Consider the following 13,555-nt stretch of genomic DNA (forward strand, 5'->3'; position numbering starts at 1 on the left):
AGAGAGACAGAGACAGAGACAGAGACAGAGAGACAGAGAGACAGACAGACAGACAGACAGACAGACAGACAGACAGACAGACAGACAGACAGACAGACAGACAGAAAGAAAGAAACAGAGCAGTCTCTGTCAGACTAATGATGCCATCCATGCCAATACTTCTGAGCCAGCTGTTCCTGGGCAGACCATCGCACAGGTGTGTTTGTGTGTGTGTGTGCATTTGTGTGTGCGTGTGAGTGTGTGTGTGTTGAGCTGCTGGTGTCTGCCCATATTTGTCAGACCAGTAGACAGGAAGGGAGATCTGGACAGAAAAGGAAGTGATGCATGCAAGGAAGTAGTGACAGATGACTGACCAATATGACGTTACCCTGGAGCTGGGGTCAAAGGTGACAGCAGCAGAGAAGAGGCAGACGGACACACCAGTCTCAACTGTCAGAGTCAAAGTCTGGCTGTAAATAGATGGGTTCAGTGAAGAGAGGAGTAGAGGGAAACTAATGTGGATGGACAACCACAAGGCTTAGAGAGAGATTGTGTGTGTGTGTGCATGTGCGTGTGCGTGTGTGTGTGTGTGTGTGTGTGTGTGTGTGTGTGTGTGTGTGTGTGTGTGTGTGTGTGTGTGTGTGTGTGTGTGTGTGTGTGTGAGGGTGAGTTCTGTGGTCACCTGTTCTAGAATGCTCTGCGGTTTCTCAGACTCACCTGTTCTAGAATGCTCTGTAATCTCTCAGACTCACCTGTTCTAGAATGCTCTGTAATCTCTCAGACTCACCTGTTCTAGAATGCTCTGTAATCTCTCAGACTCACCTGTTCTAGAATGCTCTGTAATCTCTCACCAGACACACTTGTTCTTTAATGCTCTGCAGTCTCTCAGACTCACCTATTCTAGAATACTCTGCAGTCTCTCATCAGACTCACTTCTTCTAGAATGCTCTGCAGTCTCTCAGACTCACTTGTTCTAGAATGCTCTGCAGTCTATCAGACTCACTTGTTCTAGAATGTTCTGCAGTCTCTCAAACTCACCTGTTCGAGAATGATCTGCATTCTCTCAGAATCACCTGTTCTAGAAAGCTCTACAGTCTCTCAGACTCATCTGTTCTAGAATGCTCTGCAGTCTCTCAGACTCAGCTGATCTAGTATGATCTACAGTCTCTCAGACTCACTTGTTCTAGAATGCTCTGCAGTCTCTCAGACTCACCTGTTCTAGAATGCTCTGCAGTCTCTCAGACTCACCTGTTCTAGAATGCTCTGCAGTCTCTCAGACTCACCTGTTCTAGAATGCTCTGCAGTCTCTCAGACTCACCTGTTCTAGAATGCACTGCAGTCTCTCTCGATGACTCACTTCCTCTCCAGGTCCAGGTCTTCTAGCAGACGACACCTGTTCTAGAAACTCTCCACACAGATGGCACTCACCTGTTCAGAGACAGAGCAATTAACCTGTGTGTGTCTCTCAGACGTCACCTGTTCTAGAATGCTCTGCAGTCTCTCAGACTCACCTGTTCTAGAATGTGTCTGTGTGTGTCTCAGACTCACCTGTTCTAGTGTGTGTGTGCACCCATGTGGTGCTCACCTGCCAACCGTTTTGACCTGCACGCTCCATGATTGCCTGTAAGATGGCGTAACCTAGACAACAGAACAGAGACATAAAGACAACCACTCAGACATCACCAACCTGGAGAGATGCCAGGCAGGCCACAAAAATAACATTCCAGAAAATTGAAGCTGAAGATAGAATATACTCACTTTGGGGGGAAAATAGATCAAAAAGTTAAGTCAACAAAAACAGTGTCTTGTAGCAATGTAAACGTGCGTGTGTGTGTGTGTGTGTGTGTGTGTGTCTAGTGTGTGTGTGTCAAACTGTGTGCAAATCCCAGACACCCTTTCCCTCGCTCGCTACTTCCCTCTTCCTTCTTGTTTGTCTAGTGCAATCCTTCACTACAGTACCCATCACGCCTCCCGAGTACTGTCCGATCGCCTGTCTCTGACACCTCTGTTGTCGGTTCCTGGCTCTATCACCCTCTGTCTTTCTGTCACTGGATGCCTCCATCATGATCTCTACAGTTCCCCCTAAACACTCCCAGAGACACAGCAATCACCAACAACAGCTGTCCCTGTGTAAATACTCCTTAGCCTGTCTGTCTGTCTGTCTGTCTGTCTGTCTGTCTGTCTGTCTGTCTGTCTGTCTGTCTGTCTGTCTGTCTGTCTGTGTCTAAGTCAAACAAAAACAGTGTGTCTGTCTGTGTGTATTTATCCAGACTACCTAACAGTCTGTCTGTCTGCCTGTCTGTCTTTCCGTGTCCAGACTGTGTAACAGTATGTCTGTCTGTCTGTCCATTCTTGTTTGTCTGTCTGTCAATCCTGTCCAGACTACAGTACCCTGTCTGTCTCCCTGTACTGTCCATGTCTGTCTTTCCTGTCAGACTGACATGTCTGTCTGTCTGTCCGTGTCCTGACTGTGTATCAGTATGTCTGTCTGTCTGTCACTGGTTGTGTCTCTCACCCTGATGCCTCCATCATGACTCTGTAACAGTATGTCTGTCTGTCTGTCCATGTCCAGACTGTGAACAGCAATCTGTCTGTCAACAGCTGTCCAGACTGTGTAACAGTATGTCTGTCTGTCTGTCCATGTCCAGACTGTGTAACAGTATGTCTGTCTGTCTTTGTGTCAAGACTGTGTAACAGTATGTCTGTCTGTCTGTCCATGTCCAGACTGTAACAGTATGTCTGTCTGTCTGTCCTGTCAGACTGTGTAACAGTATGTCTGTCTGTCTGTCTGTGTCCAGACCGTGTAACAGTATGTCTGTCTGTCTGTCCGTGTCCAGACTGTGTAACAGTATGTCTGTCTGTCTGTCTGTCTGTCTGTCCGTGTCCAGACTGTGTAACAGTATGTCTGTCTGTCTGTCCGTGTCCAGACTGTGTAACAGTATGTCTGTCTGTCTGTCCGTGTCCAGACTGTGTAACAGTATGTCTGTCTGTCTGTCCGTGTCCAGACTGTGTAACAGTATGTCTGTCTGTCTGTCTGTCTGTCTGTCTGTGTCCAGACTGTGTAACAGTATGTCTGTCTGTCTGTCCGTGTCCAGACTGTGTAACAGTATGTCTGTCTGTCTGTCCGTGTCCAAACTGTGTAACAGTATGTCTGTCTGTCTGTCTGTCTGTCTGTCTGTCTGTCCGTGTCCAGACTGTGTAACAGTATGTCTGTCTGTCTGTCCGTGTCCAGACTGTGTAACAGTATGTCTGTCTGTCTGTCCGTGTCCAGACTGTGTAACAGTATGTCTGTCTGTCTGTCCGTGTCCAGACTGTGTAACAGTATGTCTGTCTGTCTGTCTGTCTGTCTGTCTGTCTGTCTGTCTGTCTGTCTGTCCGTGTCCAGACTGTGTAACAGTATGTCTGTCTGTCTGTCCGTGTCCAGACTGTGTAACAGTATGTCTGTCTGTCTGTCCGTGTCCAGACTGTGTAACAGTATGTCTGTCTGTCTGTCCGTGTCCAGACTGTGTAACAGTATGTCTGTCTGTCTGTCCATGTCCAGACTGTGTACTGTGTAACAGTATGTCTGTCTGTCTGTCCGTGTCCAGACTGTGTAACAGTATGTCTGTCTGTCCGTGTCCAGACTGTGTAACAGTATGTCTGTCTGTCTGTCCGTGTCCAGACTGTGTAACAGTATGTCTGTCTGTCTGTCCGTGTCCAGACTGTGTAACAGTATGTCTGTCTGTCTGTCCATGTCCAGACTGTGTAACAGTATGTCTGTCTGTCTGTCTGTCCGTGTCCAGACTGTGTAACAGTATGTCTGTCTGTCTGTCCGTGTCCAGACTGTGTAACAGTATGTCTGTCTGTCTGTCCGTGTCCAAACTGTGTAACAGTATGTCTGTCTGTCTGTCTGTCTGTCTGTCTGTGTCCAGACTGTGTAACAGTATGTCTGTCTGTCTGTCCGTGTCCAGACTGTGTGCCTATCTCCTGACCAGAACCTAGCCCTGACTATACAACAGACAACAGGAGAAATTGTACAATGAAAAACAAATGCTTATAGACCCAAAATGTGTCAGTTGACACATGAACTCATAAGAGACAGCTTGGGAACTGATCTTTGTCAACCAATGGGCACACAGCTTACCATGTCTCACAGCTTACCATGTTTCACAGCTTACCATGTCTCACAGCTTACCATGTCTCACAGCTTACCATGACTCACAGCTTACCATGTCTCACAGCTTACCATGTCTCACAGCTTACCATGTCTCACAGCTTACCATGTCTCACAGCTTACCATGTCTCCCACACGTATGGGACTTCAAAAACCTCAGCATGTTTTAACATGCATTTCCTGCCAGGTTAAAATGCATTACAACAGGTGAACCCTCAGTAGTTGCAGAAGCTAAATCTGAGTGTGTGTGTGTGTGTGTGTGTGTGTGTGTGTGTGTGTGTGTGTGTGTGTGTGTGTGTGTGTGTGTGTGTGTGTGTGTGTGTGTGTGTGTGTGTGTGTGTGTGTGTGTGTGTGTGTGTGTGTGCAATGCTGTCTGCAGAGCATGGAGCATATAACAGATCCCTCTTACTGCCCATTTTCCACCACATTACCGACAGCGCAGGGCTGATGGGAAATGCTAATGAACGGCCCTGCCACTGCGAATCACGTGTGAGTGAAGCGGAAACGGCACCTCCAATCCCCTTGGTGTCGACCGAGCCAAGCCGGGTCACAGAGAGACTGGCAGAGAGGAGGGAGGCACACACAGTGAGAAAATGTGGTGTATAGAGGGACTGGCACTGTTAGCCACTCAGGGGGTATAGAGAGACCCTGGCATGGCATGCGGATGTTGGAATGTCTGGCTTAGGGTTCCGTGCTGAGTATTCCCATGACGATAGTCTGGAGTGGAGGGCATCAGCTGTGCCCACTCTACAAACACACACAGCATCAAGGGGACTGGGCTCCCTTTAACCTCTGTCAACTGTTTAACCTCTCCACAAATAATCACAGTTGCAGTTACAGTCAGTTCTGTAACAAGCTGCCTTAATAGACTGGGATGAGCTGTGTTAATGACTGGGTTGAGCTGTGTTAATGACTGGGCTGAGCTGTGTTAATGACTGGGCTGAGCTGCGTAGAGTTTATCTGTGTTAATGAATGGGTTGAGCTGTGTTAATAACTTGGTTAAACTGTGTTATTGGCTGGGCTGAGACGTGTAGAGTTGAGTTGTGCTAATGACTGGGTTGAGCTGTGTAGATTTCTGTTGTGTTAATGACTGGGTTCAGCTGTGTAGATTTCTGCTGTGTTAATGACTGGGTTGAGATGTATTAATGGCTGGGTTGAGCTGTGTTAATGATTGGGTTGAGCTGTATTAATGGCTGGGTTGAGATGTGTAGAGTTGAATTGTTCTAATGACTGGGTTCCGCTGTGTTAATGGCTGGGTTGAGCTGTGTAGAGTTGAGCTGTGTTAATGGCTGGGTTCAGCTGTGTGGAGTTCTGCTGTGTTAATGAGTGGGTTGAGCTGTATTAATGATTGGGAAGAGCTGTGTAGCGGTTAGCTGTGTAAATGACTAGGTTGAGCTGTGTGAACGACTGGGTTCAGCTGTGTAGAGATGAGCTGTGTTAATGACTGGGTTGATATGTATAGAGTTAAGATGTGTAAATTACTGGGTTGAGCTGTGTTAATGACGTGGTTGAGCTGTGTTAAGGATTGGGTTGAGCTGTGTTAACCTCTCAGCGCACCGAGCCTGTTAGCGGCATGAAATTCGACCACATAAAGTGATCGCTACATAAATAGTCATATTAAACATTCATGAAGATACAACTGTCTCACATGTTTCGAAAGCCTAGAATCTTCTAATCCAACTGCGTTGTCAGATTTAAAAAAGGATTTACTGCAAAAGAATACGATGCGATTATCTGAGGATAGAGCCCTATAAAAAACAACTATTTCAACCAGCACAGGCATAACAAAATCAAACTGCAATAAAATAAATTGTTTACCTTTGACGATCTTCCTCTGTTTGCAATCCCAATGCTCATTGTTACACAATGAATGGTCTTTTGTTTGATAAAATCAATTTTTATAGCCTAACACGAAACATTTTGTGAACCGCTTGTGTCGTGAATTCCGTCTCATTCCATTTTCGACGACTCATTCGATGTAAATACACACACTAAACGTGACTTTTCCAGTCATGTTTGGTTTCATTGCAATCAACTGGTTTGTTTGTGACACAACCAAACGTGATGGGTCATTTCACGGGATGTATTGACTGAAAGAAACCGATTTGAAAACAACAAGTAATGACATCATTGTGCACCAATGATATGACCGCTGTTTTGTTGATTGACTGTATTTTAACCCAATGACCACTGATCATCTTGAAATCTAGCTGGGTAGATAGCCAATGAGCTGAGGTAAACGGCAATATGTCATGTTTATGTGTTGGAAGACCAACCCATGTAGTAAACTCTGGCGTAAAGAGGTTCATTCGCCATTGAAGATTCATACCGGAAGGAGCCACGCATGTTACGCACAGCATTGTTTTGGTAAAGCGCATCTTCAGCTGTTTATATATCAATCAGTATGACGACTAAGTCAGGGAAAGCTAAATCTAGATATACAGATGTACACACAATTTTAGAAGAAATTGATCGGGAAAGTGAGACAGAGATTGTTGGAGGACGATTCATTTAGCGATTCCCAAATGGAGGAATATTTTTTGAATGGAGAGGACACCGTTTTGGACTGGTGGGTTCTTCTCGTGCCGTTGTTTGAAATTAATACTATGAAATGTTATTTGTGATTTTTAAAATTTTTGAAGCAATATGTGTGTCTGCCGCCCCACCCCACCCCCACATGAAATAGCCTATTTGAGGCTGTTGAGGGGAGGACAGGCCCACAACAATGGCCAAAGTGAAATGGAGACAGTAGATACAGCTGGTCTGTTGTAATATAATAGAGACAGTATATCTAGCTGAAATGTCATAATATAATAAAGACAGTAGATCTAGCGGGTCTGTCATAATATAATAGAGACAGTAGATCTAGCTGAAATGTCATAATATAAAATAGACAGTAGATCTAGCTGGTCTGTCATAATATAAATGAGACAGTAGATCTAGCAGGTCTATAATACTGTATTCAACCTTATGTTCCCTGTACTCTATATATATATCTGTTTATTACACCTGTTGATACAGGGCTAATATGTGAAACTATTCTAACTGGACATTTTCTTTCACAGTGACACTGACTCCGAATGGCAGCACCCAGGGCCAAGGTGTCCATCCCCCACTGAAGCTGGTTCATCCAGCTCCTGCCACAAGTGGTGTTCATCTGCCCAAATGTATTTCTGCAGGCATGGATATGCCTCAGGGCCAAAAGGGCACAGCATGGAGGCGTCGCTGTGTTCTTTGCAAAATGAAGTCCCCCATCACCTGCACCACATACTTGGTGACCCTCTGTTTTACAGCAGAAAGAGACTGCTATGGCACCTGGCATCAGCTGCATAATATTGTGTGGAGGACTGAGGATCTTCCAAATCTTGAAAATGTTATTTTGTAAATGTATATATTTTTCCCCAGTTTTCTTCTCCATTTTTTGGGGGGGTGTGTTAGAATACCATTTTGATATTTTGTACATAGTTATACCGTTCAAAATGTATAACTTCACCAATTTGGCCACTTGGGTACATTTGGGCTACTTGTGTGGGACACCTGGTTGACTTCATGATTAATGTCATGTAGCACACTCATTTTGGAAGTTATCATTCTGAAACTTTGCACCAGTACTGTTGCCCTCTTATGTTTTTCACTGACATTACCCCCATCATCCTATCTGAATGTTTGTTTTGTCTTGTTCATTTTAAAGATGATGATACAACAATAAAAATGAAAAAACATATGCTTTTTTCATTGCATTATCTAAACCAGATCTATTGTGTTATATTATCCTACATTCAATTCACATTTACACAAACTTCAGAGTGTTTTCTTTCAAGTGAAATCAAGAATATGCATATCCTTGGTTCTGAGCCCGAGCTACAGGCAGTTAGATTTGGGTATGTCTTCAGGAGGAAATTGAAAAAAGTAGGGGGGTCTCTGGGTTGAGCTGTGTTAATGACTGGGTTGAGCTGTGTTAATGACTGGGTTGAGCTGTGTTAATGACTGGGTTGAGCTATGTTAATGACTGGGTTGAGCTGTGTAAATGACTAGGTTCAGCTGTGTGAATGACTGGGTTCAGCTGTGTAGAGATGAGCTGTCTTAATGACTGGGGTCAGCTGTGTAGATTTCTGCTGTGTGAATGACAGGGTTGAGATGTGTGAATGACGCTGCGTGAATTTTTTTTTTACCTTTATTTAACTAGGCAAGTCAGTTAAGAACAAATTCTTATTTTCAATGATGGCCTAGAAACAGTGGGTTAACTGACTGTTCAGGGGCAAAACGACAGATTTTTACCTTGTCAACTCGGGGGTTTGAACTTGCAACCTTCCGGTTACTAGTCCAATGCTCTAACCACTAGGCTACCCTGCCGCCGAAGGGTTGAACTGTGTGAATGACAGGGTTGAGCTGTGTGAATGACAAGGTTGAGCTGTGTGAATGACAGGGTTGAGCTGTGTGAATGACAAGGTTGAGCTGTGTGAATGACAGGGTTGAGCTGTGTGAATGACAAGGTTGAGCTATGTGAATGACAGGGTTGAGCTATGTGAATGACAGGGTTGAGCTGTGTGAATGACAAGGTTGAGCTGTGTGAATGACAGGGTTGAGCTGTGGGAATGACAGGGTTGAGCTGTGTGAATGACAGGGTTACCCTAGTAAACTGACCATCCTACCGATCCTCGACTTCGGCAATGTCTACAAAATAGCTTCCAACACTCTATTCAGAAAACTAGATGGAGTCTATCACAGTGCCATCTGTTTTGTTACCAAACCCCTTATACCACCCACCACTGCGACCTCACTACATATTCGTCGCCAGACCCACTGGCTCAAGGTCATCTATAAATCTATGCTAGGTAAAGCTCTGCCTTATCTCAGCTCACTGGTCATGACAACAACACCCACCCGTAGCACACGCTCCAGCAGGTATATCTCACTGGTCATCCCCAAAGCCAACACCTCCTTTGGCCACCTTTCCTTCCAGTTCTCTGCTGCCAGTGACTGGAACGAATTGCAAAACTCGCTGAAGCTGGACACATATTTCTCTCACTAACTTTAAACATCAGCTATCTGAGCAGCTAACCGATCGCTGCAGCTGTACATAGCCCATCTGTACATAGCCCACACAATCTACCTACCTCATCCCCATATTGTTTTAATGTACTTTTCTGCTCTTTTGCACACCAATATCTCTACTTGCACATCACCATCTGCTCATTTATCACTCCAGTGTTAATCTGCTAAATTGTAACTATTCGCTCCTATGGCCTATTTATTGCCTACCTCCTCATGCCATTTGCACACACTGTATATAGACTTTCTTTTTTTTCTACTGAGTCATTGACTTGTTTATTGTGTTATTGGCTTGTTTATTGTTTATTCCATGTGTAACTCTGTGTTGTTGTCTGTGTCACACTGCTTTGCTTTATCTTGGCCAGGTCGCAGTTCAAAATGAGAACTTGTTCTCAACTAACCTAGCTGGTTAAATAAAGGTGAAATAAAAATAAATAAGTAAAGTACAGTTGATCTGTGTTAATGACTGTGTTGAGCTGTGTACAGCTGATCTGTGTTAAGGACTGTGTTGAGCTGTGTACAGTTGATCTGTGTTAATGACTAGGTTGAGCTGTGTACAGTTGATCTGTGTTAATGACTAGGTTGAGCTGTGTACAGCTGATCTGTGTTAATGACTGGGTTGAGCTGTGTACAGCTGATCTGTGTTAAGGACTGGGTTGAGCTGTGTACAGCTGATCTGTGTTAAGGACTGGGTTGAGCTGTGTACAGATGATCTGTGTTAATGACTGGGTTGAGCTGTGTATAGCTAATCTGTGTTAAGGACTGGGTTGAGCTGTGTACAGCTGATCTGTGTTAAGGACTGGGTTGAGCTGTGTACAGCTGATCTGTGTTAAGGACTGGGTTGAGGTGTGTACAGTACCCGCTTCCTCCATCCCATTCTCCTCTTCATGCTTCCCTTAGAATGATAACATTGAATGACAGACGGACTGACTGACTGATTGGCTGACTGATTGGCTGACTGATTGACTGACTGATTGACTTACTGATTTACTTACTGACTGACTATCTGGTTTATTGATTGACTGACTGACCAATTGACTGACTGATTGACTGATCTACTGACTGATTAATTGATTGGGTATTGTTTGATTGACAGCTGGTACCTCTGTCTGTGTCGTAGAGGAATACAAAGCGACTCCAGTCGTAGTGGTCCAGCAGGGACAGCAGAGCTCCTCTGATAGATGGTCGGAGCTGCAGGGTGAACTGGCCCTCCCCCTCCGTGGGGAAACTGGGCGTGACCAGGGAGATGTGCAGAGCGCTGCAGAACGACGTCAGGGTGTGCACCGAACGCTTGTCATACAGGCCGAAGATTGCAAACACACCCCGCGAATACTGCGAACAGACTGCAGGGAGAAAGAGAGAGAAGGAGGAGGGAAGAGGAAGGGAGTGGATGAGAATGCTTAAAGGCTATTTGGATTGTATAAATGCAATAGACATTTGACATAGAGCCAGAAGAACACACTGGGAATACTGAGAAAAGAATGCAGGCACAGAGGCAGAGAAAGAGATGCTCATTAATGTATATTCACACAGTGGAATCTCGTGTAATACGTCAAACATTATAACAAGTGGATGCTGCAGTTTGTCTTCCATAATTACAACAACACATTGCAGCTGCTGGGTGCATATCAGAGTGTGTGTGTGTGTGTGTGACTGTGATTGTCAAAAGAGCTAACAAAAAACACAGAAAATAATCATTGCAACTTGATTTTCATATCACAGAAATGTCTACCAGTAATTATTTTGGCCAATTCCACAGTACAGAGCCAAACACTGATAACATAATTACTACACATAAACAATCAGTTTCCGCTGACTCCTCTGGGAGGTCATCTCTCACACAGACAACACAACAACAACAACAAATTAAGTAAATAATTATGACTCATGTCACAATACCATGGTGATGTATGCTACCCATCTCCCTAAAACCCTGCAGCTCTTTCGAGAGAGAGAGAGAGAGAGAGACAGAGAGATGAGAGAGAGGAGAGAGAGAGAGAGAGAGAGAGAGAGAGAGAGAGAGAGAGAGAGAAAGAGAGATGAGAGAGAGGAGAGAGAGAGATGAGAGAGAGAGGAGAGAGAGAGAGAGAGAGAGAGAGAGAGAGAGAGAGAGAGAGAAAGAGAGAGAGAGAGAGAGAGAGAGAGAGAGAGAGAGAGAGAGATCGAGAGAGAAAGAGAGATGAGAGAGAGAGAGAGAGAGAGAGAGAGCCCCTCTGACATGTCTGTCTCTTGTCTGAAAACGTTCCCTCTGCTTTCACCTCTCTGCCACCGCATGTCACTCATCTACTGCTCAGTTACAGGAGGGTGATGCGATGCGTTTGGATTATGCATCCGTAGTGTAACTTTCATTTCCTGCCACACACACACACACACATACACACACTGCTGCTTCACACTGTGTGTCATAGGGGCGGCAGGGTAGCCGGGTAACCGGAAGGTTGCAAGTTCAAACCCCCGAGCTGACAAGGTACAAATCTGTTGTTTTGCCCCTGAACAGGCAGTTAACCCACTGTTCCTAGGCCGTCATTGAAAATAAGAATTTGTTCTTAACTGACTTGCCTGGTTAAATAAAGGTAAAAAAAATTTTTGGGACCTGCTCCTAACCATGTTAGTGTTGTGGGAACACAAAGATAGACCGAACCCCTTGGGCTGATATGAACAGGGATTAGACACTGGGCAGGGCCCTGAATCTGGGTTGATATGAACAGGGATTAGACACTGGGCAGGGCCCTGAATCTGGGTTATATGAACAGGGATTAGACACTGGGCAGGGCCCTGAATCTGGGTTGATATGAACAGGGATTAGACACTGGGCAGGGCCCTGAATCTGGGTTGATATGAACAGGGATTAGACACTGGGCAGGGCCCTGAATCTGGGTTGATATGAACAGGGATTAGACACTGGGCAGGGCCCTGAATCTGGTCTGATATGAACAGGGATTAGACACTGGGCAGGGCCCTTAATCTGGTCTGATATGAACAGGGATTAGACACTGGGCAGGGACCTGAATATGAGTTGACATGAACAGGGTTTAGACACTGGGCAGGGCCCTGAATCTGGTCTGATATGAACAGGGATTAGACACTGGGCAGGGCCCTTAATCTGGTCTGATATGAACAGGGATTAGACACTGGGCAGGGACCTGAATATGAGTTGACATGAACAGGGTTTAGACACTGGGCAGGGCCCTGAATCTGGTCTGATATGAACAGGGATTAGACACTGGGCAGGGCCCTTAATCTGGTCTGATATGAACAGGGATTAGACACTGGGCAGGGACCTGAATATGAGTTGACATGAACAGGGATTAGACACTGGGCAGGGCCCTAAATCTGGGTTGATATGAACAGGGATTAGACACTGGGCAGGGCCCTGAATCTGGCCTGATATGAACAGGGATTAGACACTGGGCAGGGACCTGAATATGAGTTGACATGAACAGGGATTAGACACTGGGCAGGGCCCTAAATCTGGGTTGATATGAACAGGGATTAGACACTGGGCAGGGCCCTGAATCTGGCCTGATATGAACAGGGATTAGACACTGGGCAGGGACCTGAATATGAGTTGACATGAACAGGGATTAGACACTGGGCAGGGCCCTAAATCTGGGTTGATATGAACAGGGATTAGACACTGGGCAGGGCCCTGAATCTGGGCTGACACGAACAGGGATTAGACACTGGGCAGGGCCCTGAATCTGGTCTGATATGAACAGGGATTAGACACTGGGCAGGGACCTGAATATGAGTTGACATGAACAGGGATTAGACACTGGGCAGGGCCCTAAATCTGGGTTGATATGAACAGGGATTAGACACTGGGCAGGGCCCTTAATCTGGTCTGATATGAACAGGGATTAGACACTGGGCAGGGACCTGAATATGAGTTGACATGAACAGGGATTAGACACTGGGCAGGGCCCTGAATCTGGTCTGATATGAACAGGGATTAGACACTGGGCAGGGCCCTTAATCTGGTCTGATATGAACAGGGATTAGACACTGGGCAGGGACCTGAATATGAGTTGACATGAACAGGGATTAGACACTGGGCAGGGCCCTAAATCTGGGTTGATATGAACAGGGATTAGACACTGGGCAGGGCCCTGAATCTGGCCTGATATGAACAGGGATTAGACACTGGGCAGGGACCTGAATATGAGTTGACATGAACAGGGATTAGACACTGGGCAGGGCCCTAAATCTGGGTTGATATGAACAGGGATTAGACACTGGGCAGGGCCCTGAATCTGGTCTGATATGAACAGGGATTAAACACTCATTAGGTATTAAAAGACATCATAATCCACATGGACATTCCTCCCTATTTTTTGTTGAGTCAAAGCCGAAGTCTACACTTCTCATTCG

General features: G+C 45.5%; 1 pseudogene; it reads right to left on the reverse strand.

Annotated features, from left to right (window-relative positions):
- The window catches only part of LOC135546651 (glutamate receptor 4-like), a 196,661-nt pseudogene that overhangs the window by 93,840 nt on the left and 89,266 nt on the right, over window positions 1–13,555 (reverse strand).

This window comes from Oncorhynchus masou, chromosome 9 (assembly GCF_036934945.1).
Source record: "Oncorhynchus masou masou isolate Uvic2021 chromosome 9, UVic_Omas_1.1, whole genome shotgun sequence".
Lineage (NCBI taxonomy): Eukaryota > Metazoa > Chordata > Actinopteri > Salmoniformes > Salmonidae > Oncorhynchus > Oncorhynchus masou.